This window comes from Dendrobates tinctorius, unplaced genomic scaffold (genome assembly GCF_039654945.1).
Source record: "Dendrobates tinctorius isolate UK_male_01 unplaced genomic scaffold, ASM3965494v1 ptg000237l, whole genome shotgun sequence".
Lineage (NCBI taxonomy): Eukaryota > Metazoa > Chordata > Amphibia > Anura > Dendrobatidae > Dendrobates > Dendrobates tinctorius.
The window spans coordinates 7,678,100-7,690,449 of record NW_027361904.1 but is presented as its reverse complement, the minus strand read 5'-3'; the positions used below and the strand labels follow the sequence as shown (position 1 = coordinate 7,690,449).

The window sequence follows — 12,350 nt, the reverse complement described above, 5'->3', positions numbered from 1 at the left end:
AGTAGTTATATTCTTGTACATATGGAGCAGTATTATAGTAGTTATATTCTTGTATATAGGAGCAGTATTATAGTAGTTATATTCTTGTACATAGGGGCAGTATTATAGTAGTTTTATTCTTGTATATAGGAGCAGTATTATAGTAGTTATATTCTTGTACATATGGAGCAGTATTATAGTTGTTATATTCTTGTACATAGAGGCAGTATTATAGTAGTTATATTCTTGTATATAGGAGCAGTATTATAGTAGTTATATTCTTGCACATAGGAGCAGTATTATAGTAGTTATATTCTTGTATATAGGAGCAGTATTATAGTAGTTATATTCTTGTACATAGGGGCAGTATTATAGTAGTTATATTCTTGTACATAGGGGCAGTATTATAGTAGTTATATTCTTGTACATAGGGGGCAGTATTATAGTAGTTATATCCTTGTACATAGGAGCAGTATTATAGTAGTTATATTCTTGTACATAGGGGCAGTATTATAGTAGTTATATTCTTGTACTTAGGGGGCGGTATTATAGTAGTTATATTCTTGTACATAGGGGGCAGTATTATAGTAGTTATATTCTTGTACATAGGAGCAGTATTATAGTAGTTATATTCTTGTACATAGGGGCAGTATTATAGTAGTTATATTCTTGTACATAGGAGCAGTACTATAGTAGTTATATTCTTGTACATAGGGCAGTATTATAGTAGTTCTATTATTGTACATAGGGGCAGTATTATAGTAGTTATATTCTTGTACATAGGGGGCATTATTATAGTAGTTATATTCTTGTACATAGGGGCAGTATTATAGTAGTTATATTCTTGTACATAGGGGCAGTATTATAGTAGTTATATTCTTGTACATAGGAGCAGTATTATAGTAGTTATATTCTTGTACATAGGGGCAGTATTATAGTAGTTATATTCTTGTACATAGGGGGCAGTATTATAGTAGTTATACTCTTCTACATAGGGGCAGTATTATAGTAGTTATATTCTTGTACATAGAGAGCAGTATTATAGTAGTTATATTCTTGTACACAGGGGCAGTATTATAGTAGTTATATTCTTGTACACAGGGGCAGTATTATAGTAGTTATATTCTTGTACATAGGGGGCAGTATTATAGTAGTTATATTCTTGTACATGGGGCAGTATATAGTAGTTATATTCTTGTACATAGGGGCAGCATTATAGTAGTTATATTTTTGTACATAGGGACAGTATTATAGTAGTTATATTCTTGTACATAGGGGGCAGTATTATAGTAGTTATATTCTTTTAAATAGGGACAGTATTATAGTACTTATATTCTTGTACATAGGAGCAGTATTATAGTACTTATATTCTTGTGCATAGGGGGCAGTATTATAGTAGTTACATTCTTGTACATAGGGGCAGTATTATAGTAGTTATATTCTTGTACATATGAGCAGTATTATAGTAGTTATTTTCCTGTACATAGGGGGCAGTATTATAGTAGTTATATTCCTGTACATAGAGGGCAGTATTATAGTAGTTATATTCTTGTACATAGGGGCAGTATTATAGTAGTTATATTCTTGCATATAGGAACAGTATTATAGTAGTTATATTCCTGTACATAGAGGACAGTATTATGGTAGTTATATTCTTGTACATAGGGACAGTATTATTATATTCCTGTACATAGAGGGCAGTATTATAGTAGTTATATTCTTGTACATAGGAGGCAGTATTATAGTAGTTATATTCCTATACATAGAGGGCAGTATTATAGCAGTTATATTCTTGTACATAGAGGGCAGTATTATAGTAGTTATATTTTTGTACATAGGGGGCAGTATTATAGTAGTTATATTCTTGTACATAGGGCGCAGTATTATAGTAGTTATATTCTTCTACATAGGGGCAGTATTATAGTAGTTATATTCTTGTACATAGGGGCAGTATTATAGCAGTTATATTCTTGTACATAGGAGCAGTATTATAGTAGTTATATTCTTGTACATAGGAGCAGTATTATAGTAGTTATATTCTTGTACATAGGAGCAGTATTATAGTAGTTATATTCTTGTACATAGGGGCAGTATTATAGTAGTTATATTCTTGTACATAGGGACAGTATTATAGTAGTTATATTCTTGTACATAGGGGAAGTATTATAGTAGTTATATTCTTGTACATAGGAGCAGTATTATAGTTATATTCTTGTACATAGGAGCAGTATTATACTAGTTATATTCTTGTACATAGGGGCAGTATTATAGTAGTTATATTCTTGTATATAGGGGCAGTATTATAGTAGTTATATTCTTGTACATAGGAGCAGTATTATAGTAGTAATATTCCTGTACATAGGGAGCAGTATTATAGTAGTTATATTCTTGAACATAGGGGCAGTATTATAATAGATATATTCTTGTACAAAGGAGCAGTATTATAGTAGTAATATTCCTGTACATAGGGAGCAGTATTATAGTAGTTATATTCTTGTACATAGGGGCAGTATTATAGTAGTTATATTCTTGTACATAGGGGCAGTATTATAGTAGTTATATTCCTGTACATAGAGGGCAGTATTATAGTAGTTATATTCTTGTACATAGGAGGCAGTATTATAGTAGTTATATTACTATACATAGAGGGCAGTATTATAGTAGTTATATTCTTGTACATAAGGGGCAGTATTATAGTAGTTATATTCTTGTACATAAGGGGCAGTATTATAGTAGTTATATTCTTGTACATAGGGCGCAGTATTATAGTAGTTATATTCTTGTACATAGAGGGCACTATTATAGTAGTTATATTCTTGTACATAGGGAGCAGTATTATAGTAGTTATATTCTTGTACAAAGGGGCAGTATTATAGTAGTTATATTCTTGTACATAGGAGCAGTATTATAGTAGTTATATTCTTGTACATAGGGGCAGTATTATAGTAGTTATATTCTTGTACATAGGAGCAGTATTATAGTAGTTATATTCTTGTACATAGGGGCAGTATTATAGTAGTTATATTCTTGCACATAGAGGGCACTGTTATAGTAGTTATATTCTTGTACATAGGGACCAGTATTATAGTAGTTATATTCTTGTACATAGGGGCAGTATTATAGTAGTTATATTCTTGTACATAGAGGGCACTATTATAGTAGTTATATTCTTGTACATAGGGAGCAGTATTATAGTAGTTATATTCCTGTACATAGAGGGCAGTATTATAGTAGTTATATTCTTGTACATAGGGGGCAGTATTATAGTAGTTATACTCTTCTACATAGGGGCAGTATTATAGTAGTTATATTCTTGTACATAGAGAGCAGTATTATAGTAGTTATATTCTTGTACACAGGGGCAGTATTATAGTAGTTATATTCTTGTACACAGGGGCAGTATTATAGTAGTTATATTCTTGTACATAGGGGGCAGTATTATAGTAGTTATATTCTTGTACATGGGGCAGTATATAGTAGTTATATTCTTGTACATAGGGGCAGCATTATAGTAGTTATATTCTTGTACATAGGAGCATTATTATAGTAGTTATATTCTTGTACATAGGGGCAGTATTATAGTAGTTATATTCTTGTACATAGGGACAGTATTATAGTAGTTATATTCTTGTACATAGGGGAAGTATTATAGTAGTTATATTCTTGTACATAGGAGCAGTATTATAGTTATATTCTTGTACATAGGAGCAGTATTATACTAGTTATATTCTTGTACATAGGGGCAGTATTATAGTAGTTATATTCTTGTATATAGGGGCAGTATTATAGTAGTTATATTCTTGTACATAGGAGCAGTATTATAGTAGTAATATTCCTGTACATAGGGAGCAGTATTATAGTAGTTATATTCTTGAACATAGGGGCAGTATTATAATAGATATATTCTTGTACAAAGGAGCAGTATTATAGTAGTAATATTCCTGTACATAGGGAGCAGTATTATAGTAGTTATATTCTTGTACATAGGGGCAGTATTATAGTAGTTATATTCTTGTACATAGGGGCAGTATTATAGTAGTTATATTCCTGTACATAGAGGGCAGTATTATAGTAGTTATATTCTTGTACATAGGAGGCAGTATTATAGTAGTTATATTACTATACATAGAGGGCAGTATTATAGTAGTTATATTCTTGTACATAAGGTGCAGTATTATAGTAGTTATATTCTTGTACATAAGGGGCAGTATTATAGTAGTTATATTCTTGTACATAGGGCGCAGTATTATAGTAGTTATATTCTTGTACATAGAGGGCACTATTATAGTAGTTATATTCTTGTACATAGGGAGCAGTATTATAGTAGTTATATTCTTGTACAAAGGGGCAGTATTATAGTAGTTATATTCTTGTACATAGGAGCAGTATTATAGTAGTTATATTCTTGTACATAGGGGCAGTATTATAGTAGTTATATTCTTGTACATAGGAGCAGTATTATAGTAGTTATATTCTTGTACATAGGGGCAGTATTATAGTAGTTATATTCTTGCACATAGAGGGCACTGTTATAGTAGTTATATTCTTGTACATAGGGACCAGTATTATAGTAGTTATATTCTTGTACATAGGGGCAGTATTATAGTAGTTATATTCTTGTACATAGAGGGCACTATTATAGTAGTTATATTCTTGTACATAGGGAGCAGTATTATAGTAGTTATATTCCTGTACATAGAGGGCAGTATTATAGTAGTTATATTCTTGTACATAGGGGCAGTATTATAGTAGTTATATTCTTGTATATAGGAGCAGTATTATAGTAGTTATATTCTTGTACATATGGGCAGTATTTGTGTAGTAATATTCTTGTACATAGGGGCAGTATTATAGTAGTTATATTCTTGTACATAGGGGCAGTATTATAGTAGTTATATTCTTGTACATAGGGGCAGTATTATAGTAGTTATATTCTTGTACATAGGAGCAGTATTATAGTAGTTATATTCCTGTACATAGGGGCAGTATTATAGTAGTTATATTCTTGTACATAGAGGCAGGATTATAGTAGTTATATTCTTGTACATAGGGGGCAGTATTATAGTAGTTATTTTCTTGTACATAGGGGGAAGTATTATAGTAGTTATTTTCTTGTACATAGGGGCAGTATTATAGTATTTATATTCTTGTACATAGGGGCAGTATTATAGTAGTTATATTCTTGTATATAGGAGCAGTATTATAGTAGTTATATTCTTGTATATAGGAGCAGTATTATAGTAGTTATATTCTTGTACATAGGAGCAGTATTATAGTAGTTATATTCTTGTACATAGGGGCAGTATTATAGTAGTTATATTCTTGTATATAGGAGCAGTATTATAGTAGTTATATTCTAGTATATAGGAGCAGTATTATAGTAGTTATATTCTTGTACATAGGAGCAGTATTATAGTAGTTATATTCTTGTACATAGGGGCAGTATTATAGTAGTTATATTCTTGTATATAGGAGCATTATTATAGTAGTTATATTCTTGTACATGGGAGCAGTATTATAGTAGTTATATTCTTGTACATAGGGGCAGTATTATAGTAGTTATATTCTTGTATATAGGAGCAGTATTATAGTAGTTATATTCTTGTACATAGGGGCAGTATTATAGTAGTTATATTCTTGTACATAGGGGCAGTATTATAGTAGTTATATTCTTGTATATAGGAGCAGTATTATAGTAGTTATATTCTTGTATATAGGAGCAGTACTATAGTAGTTATATTCTTGTACATAGGAGCAGTATTATAGTAGTTATTTTCTTGTACATAGGGGGAAGTATGATAGTAGTTATATTCCTGTACATAGAGGGCAGTATTATAGTAGTTATATTCTTGTACATAGGGGCAGTATTATAGTAGTTATATTCTTGTATATAGGAGCAGTATTATAGTAGTTATTTTCTTGTACATAGGGGGAAGTATTATAGTAGTTATATTCTTGTACATAGGGGCAGTATTATAGTAGTTATATTCTTGTACATAGGGGCAGTATTATAGTAGTTATATTCTTGTACATAGGGGCAGTATTATAGTAGTTATATTCTTGTACATAGGGGCAGTATCATAGTAGTTATATTCTTGTACATAGGAGCAGTATTATAGTAGTTATATTCTTATACATAGGGGCAGTATTATAGTAGTTATATTCTTGTACATAGGGGCAGTATTATAGTAGTTATATTCTTGTACATAGGGGCAGTATTATAGTAGTTATATTCTTGTACATAGGGGCAGTATTATAGTAGTTATATTCTTGTACATAGAGGCAGGATTATAGTAGTTATATTCTTGTACATAGGGGGCAGTATTATAGTAGTTATTTTCTTGTACATAGGCGCAGTATTATAGTAGTTATATTCTTGTACATAGAGGCAGTATTATAGTAGTTATATTCTTGTACATAGGGGCAGTATTATACTAGTTATATTCTTATACATAGGGGGCAGTATTATAGTAGTTATATTCTTGTACATAGAGGCAGTATTATAGTAGTTATATTCTTGTACATAGGGGCAGTATTATAGTAGTTATATTCTTATACATAGGGGGCAGTATTATAGTAGTTATATTCTTGTACATAGGGGGCAGTATTATAGTAGTCATATTCTTGTACATAGGGACAGTATTATAGTAGTTATATTCTTGTACATAGGGGGCAGTATTATAGTAGTTATATTCTTGTACATAGGTGCAGTATTATAGTAGTTATATTCCTGTACATAGGGGCAGCATTATAGTAGTTATATTCTTGTACATAGGGGCAGTATTATAGTAGTTATATTCTTATACATAGGGGGCAGTATTATAGTAGTTATATTCTTGTACATAGGGGGCAGTATTATAGTAGTTATATTCTTGTACATAGAGGCAGGATTATAGTAGTTATAGTCTTGTACATAGAGGCAGGCTTATAGTAGTTATATTCTTGTACATAGGAGCAGTATTATAGTAGTTATATTCTTGTACATAGGAGCAGTATTATAGTAGTTATATTCTTGTACATAGGGGGCAGTATTATAGTAGTTATATTCTTGTACATAGGGGGCAGTATTATAGTAGTTATATTCTTGTACATAGGAGCAGTATTATAGTAGTTATATTCTTGTACATAGGAGCAGTATTATAGTAGTTATATTCTTGTACATAGGGGGCAGTATTATAGTAGTTATATTCTTGTACATAGGGGGCAGTATTATAGTAGTTATATTCTTGTACATAGGAGCAGTATTATAGTAGTTATATTCTTGTACATAGGAGCAGTATTATAGTAGTTATATTCTTGTACATAGGGGGCAGTATTATAGTAGTTATATTCTTGTACATAGGGGGCAGTATTATAGTAGTTATATTCTTGTACATAGGAGCAGTATTATAGTAGTTATATTCTTGTATATAGGGGCAGTATTATAGTAGTTATATTCTTGTACATAGGAGCAGTATTATAGTAGTTATATTCTTGTACATAGGAGCAGTATTATAGTAGTTACATTCTTGTACATAGGAGCTTAGTTTTATAGTATGTGTGTACATAGTAACAATGGAGATCTGACATTTTTAACACAACTGTAACTATTTCTGTTATATATAAGACAGATATTGAGAACCTCATTCATCGGTTGATACATGTGACAGACATTGATTTATGATCTTGTACTCTTGGCTTGGTTGTGAAGTTCTGGGGTTGGGGGAGTTTTGTCCTTATTTGATCAGACGTTTTTACTTGTCAGGGTTGAGGGATGGGGTGACAGAGCTGGCAGAGTGGCTGGTGCAGAGCCGACGGAGCACAGTGATATCCGGCCCAGGTGACCTATACACAATGTACAATGGGCTTATTTGGGGGTCTCGTACTTTGCTCCGCTACAATATATAACCACAGTGAGCCGACAGCCTCATCCTGCAGAATATGAGGTTCACAGGCATTTGTCTCCTCGCCCAGATCTAATCCCTGTGCCGTAAGTGTGCTGATACGAGGGGTCAGTAGGCGCCTATATACTGCCCATGCTGCACTATACTGCCTGGCGCTGTACCCAGAATGCATCACTCACATCACCCCCGGATGGTCCTCTGTGCGGTTCTGATCGACTTGCCCAGTAGTGGGTGTAAGAGTGCAGTCACACTCGTGTTGTGAAGCCTCAAGATCCTTTGGACAGTATGAGAAGACCAATACTGTTAAATCCTACAACTGTTGGTGGCATATTAGAAGATTATGGATGGGGGCCGACAAGCTTCACGTTTATCCAGATGCAGAAATCGAGGAGTGCTGGAGATCAGGACACAAACCCACCAAACTACTAGACTGGGGAACCAAATGAGAAGAATGTCAGGGACTAACCTTGTAGAAGAACGGACCATGAATCCAGTAGACATCCGGCCCAATAAATTGCTAGAAGCCAGGGACTGGTACAGTAGACCACTAGGGACTGGAAAGGTAAACCACCAGGGACTGGAACATTAGACCACCATAGACTGGAACATTAGACCACGAGGGACTGGAACGTTACACTACTAGGAACTGTAAAAGTACATGACAAGAGACAGAAGACTACCCGGGACTAGAACAGGAGACCACCAGGGACTGGAACGTTAGACGGCCATGGACAAAAATGATAGACCACCATGTACAGGAATGGTAGACCACCTCGGACAAGAAAAGTAGTCCACCAAGGATTGGAATAGTAAACTAACAGGGACTGGAATGGTAGACCACCTGGGCCAGGGACAGTAGACCACCAGGGGCTGGAATGTTAGTCCACCAGGAACTGGAATGGTAGACCACCAGGGACAGGAAGAGTAGATCACCAGTAATTGGCATCCAAACAATCAGACAGTATGGGTAGAATGATTAAACCACAAGAAACTAGACATCATGTTCTAGGACACTGACAGACAACAAGGGATCGGGACCCTAAACCACTGTCCACTAAGGACTGCAACACTAAAAAACTGACCACCAGAGATTAGGAATACAAACCACTGAGAACAAGAGATCTGGACTCTAAACCACCAAACACCAAGGATTGGGACACTGTAAACCATTGACAATTAGAGATTTGACCGTAAACCACTGCCAGCCAGTGACCAGGACGCTAAACCACTAACAACAAGGGAATGAGACACTAAACCACTAACACCAGGGAAATTATACAGGGGGGGCACTATATACTGAGCACTATAGATGGGGGCACTGTACATTGAACACTATATATGGGGGCACTATACACTGAACACTATAGATGGCGGCACTATACAGTGAGCACTATATATGGTGTTAGGGCCTGCGGAACGCAACAAACAATATAAGAGGCGATATGAGGTGCGTTTGCAGCCCGGGGTCCACCGTGCAGAGATGGAATCTGCTGCTGAGTAATCGCAGAACATAATGGTGGATGAACGCTTGATCACATGTGGGTTAACTTCACCCAGTGTGAATGGAAGCGAACTCTGTTGCTTCAGAGAGCCGCTGAAACAAACGACGGAGTCTGTTGAACTCACAGAGCTCGGCTGGGTGAGCGCTAATTAGGGGTCACAGAGCTCTGGGACGGAACATATATGATCGCACCAAGTGCGCACAGTACCGCTTCGGCGGACGCCACTAACCACCCAGAGTGGGGAGGAAAGCTCTAGAGGTGCGCACGGCGCCGCACTGGCGGCTACTGGTACCTGGCGCTGTACGACAGTGCTCTGAGCAGGGAGGCACAATCAGACGCTAGAAAGTGCAGAGGACTGGAATGCACTGTGGTGTGTAGCCTAGCCACTGACAGGCGTTGACTCTAACCTCAAGACCCTAACAACATACACAACCAAGGGTAGGGGTTTCATAATGAGTAATTCGCAGTATCAAGCATCCGTCATCAAACACACCATAGGCCACAAGAGTCTATACTAGCGCATGGCCGAACGGCCATGTGACTCATAGCGGCGTCCTTCCGGGACCTTCCCAGTGGACCAATCCGAGCAGGAACGGGACCCGCGCATGTGACATCTGACCTCCAACGAGAGGTCGTCCCACGAGCATGCTCAGTAGGAAAAAAGCAGGACTTAGTCCCAGGAGCGTCTGCTGGCTGCTGACTCACACATGATACAATAGCAGAGCCAGGAGGAGCAACCAGACGCCTAGCATTAACCTGAGCAAGGCGCTGGGACCAACGTCTCTGCTGAGCAGCCTCCTCTCCGGCTGGACAGGAATGGGAGACCGCAGAAGGCAAGGCTTGAGTTCCCTCCTGTGCAGAGGCAGGAACCCGACGCCTAAGGCTACTTTCACATTAGCGTCGTGCGACGGCCATCGCCCAGCGACGGACCGTTGCACGCTGTGAAAGGCGTGCACAATGGGGGCAGCGGATGCAGTTTTTCAACGCATCCGCTGCCCCATTGTAATGTCCGGGGAGGAGGGGGCGGAGTTTCGGCCTCGCATGCGTGGTTGAAAATGGCGGAGACGACGCACAAAAAAGTTACATGTAACATTTTTGTGTGCGTCGCCGCCGCCAAAACACGACGCATCCGTCGCACGACGGATGCAACGTGTCGCTAATGTAAGTCAATGGAGAAAAAACACTGAACACTATATATGGGGGCACTATACACTGAACACTATATATGGGGGCACTGAACACTATATATGGGGGCACTATACACTATATATGGGGGCACTATACACTGAACACTATATATGGGGGCACTATACACTATATGTGGGGGCACTATACACTGAACACTATATATGGGGGCACTGAACACTATATATGGGGGCACTATACACTATATGTGGGGGCACTATACACTGAACACTATATATGGGGGCACTGAACACTATATATGGGGGCACTATACACTATATAGGAGATAGCAGAAGAAATTTTTGAACCCCTCTCTATAATCTTTGAAAATTCTTGGAGAACAGGAGAAGTGCCAGAAGACTGGAGAAGAGCAAATGTTGTTCCTATCTTCAAAAAGGGGAAGAAGGTGGACCCAGGTAACTATAGGCCGGTGAGTCTGACTTCTATACCAGGAAAGATCTTTGAACAAATTATTAAACAACATGTATGTCAATACCTGGATAAGAATGAAGTGATTAAACAGAGTCAGCATGGGTTTCTAACTAATAAGTCATGTCAGACTAACTTAATTTCCTTCTATGACGGTATCACTGATTGGGTGGATCAAGGAAATGCTGTAGATATAGTATATCTTGACTTCAGCAAAGCATTTGACAAAGTCTCTCATACAATCCTTATTGAAAAAATGATTAAGTATGGAATAGACAAGGCAACTGTTAGGTGGATTCATAACTGGCTTAGTGATCGGACCCAAAGAGTGGTCGTAAATGGCTGCACATCCAGTTGGAAGAATGTCTCAAGTGGGGTACCACAGGGCTCTGTCCTGGGCCCTGTATTGTTCAACATCTTTATCAACGATTAGGTGAAGGAATTGAGGGTAAACTGATTAAATTTGCTGATGACACAAAGCTAGGAGGGATAGCTAATACTAGAGAAGAGAGAGAGAGGATTCAAAAAGATTTAAATAAACTGGAGAAGTGGGCAGCAACTAACAGAATGGTTTTTAACAGGGAGAAATGCAAAGTACTACATCTGGGCAATAAAAATGGAAAAAGCATATATAGAATGGGAGGAATAGGGCTAAGTGACAGCACATGTGAAAAAGACTTGGGTATACTAATAGATCACAGACTGAATATGAGTCAACAGTGTGATGCAGCAGCAAAAAAGGCAAATGCAATTCTAGGATGTATTAACAGAAGCATACAGTCTAGATCACGTGAAGTCATTATTTCCCTCTACTCCTCTTTGGTCAGACCTCATCTGGAATATTGTGTCCAATTTTGGGCACCACATTTTAAAAAAGACATCAACAAACTGGAGCAAGTTCAGAAAAGAGCGACCAGAATGGTGACCGGTCTGCAAACCCTGTCTTATGAGGAAAGGTTGCAGGATTTGGGAATGTTTAGTTTGCAAAAGAGAAGACTGAGAGGAGACTTAATAGCTGTCTACAAATATCTAAAGGGCTGTCACATTGTAGAAGGATCAACTTTATTCTCATTTGCACAAGGAAAGACTAGAAGCAATGGGATGAAACTGAATGGGAGGAGACACAGATTAGATATTAGAAAAAACTTTTTGACAGTTAGAGTGATCAATGAGTGGAACAGGCTGCCACGAGAAGTGGTGAGTTCTCCTTCAATGGAAGTCTTCAAACAGAGGCTGGACAGACATCTGACTGGGATGATTTAGCGAATCCTGCTTTGAGCAGGGGGTTGGACCAGATGGCCCAGGAGGTCCCTTCCAACTCTACAATTCTATGATTCTATATATGGGGGCACTATACACTGAACACTATATA

The 12,350-nt window shown here is 37.0% G+C and overlaps 1 protein-coding gene across 3 annotated transcripts in view; it reads right to left on the bottom strand.

Moving 5' to 3' along the window:
• Positions 1-12,350, bottom strand: part of CNTFR (ciliary neurotrophic factor receptor) — a 483,759-nt gene that overhangs the window by 25,370 nt on the left and 446,039 nt on the right. The window lies entirely within an intron of this gene.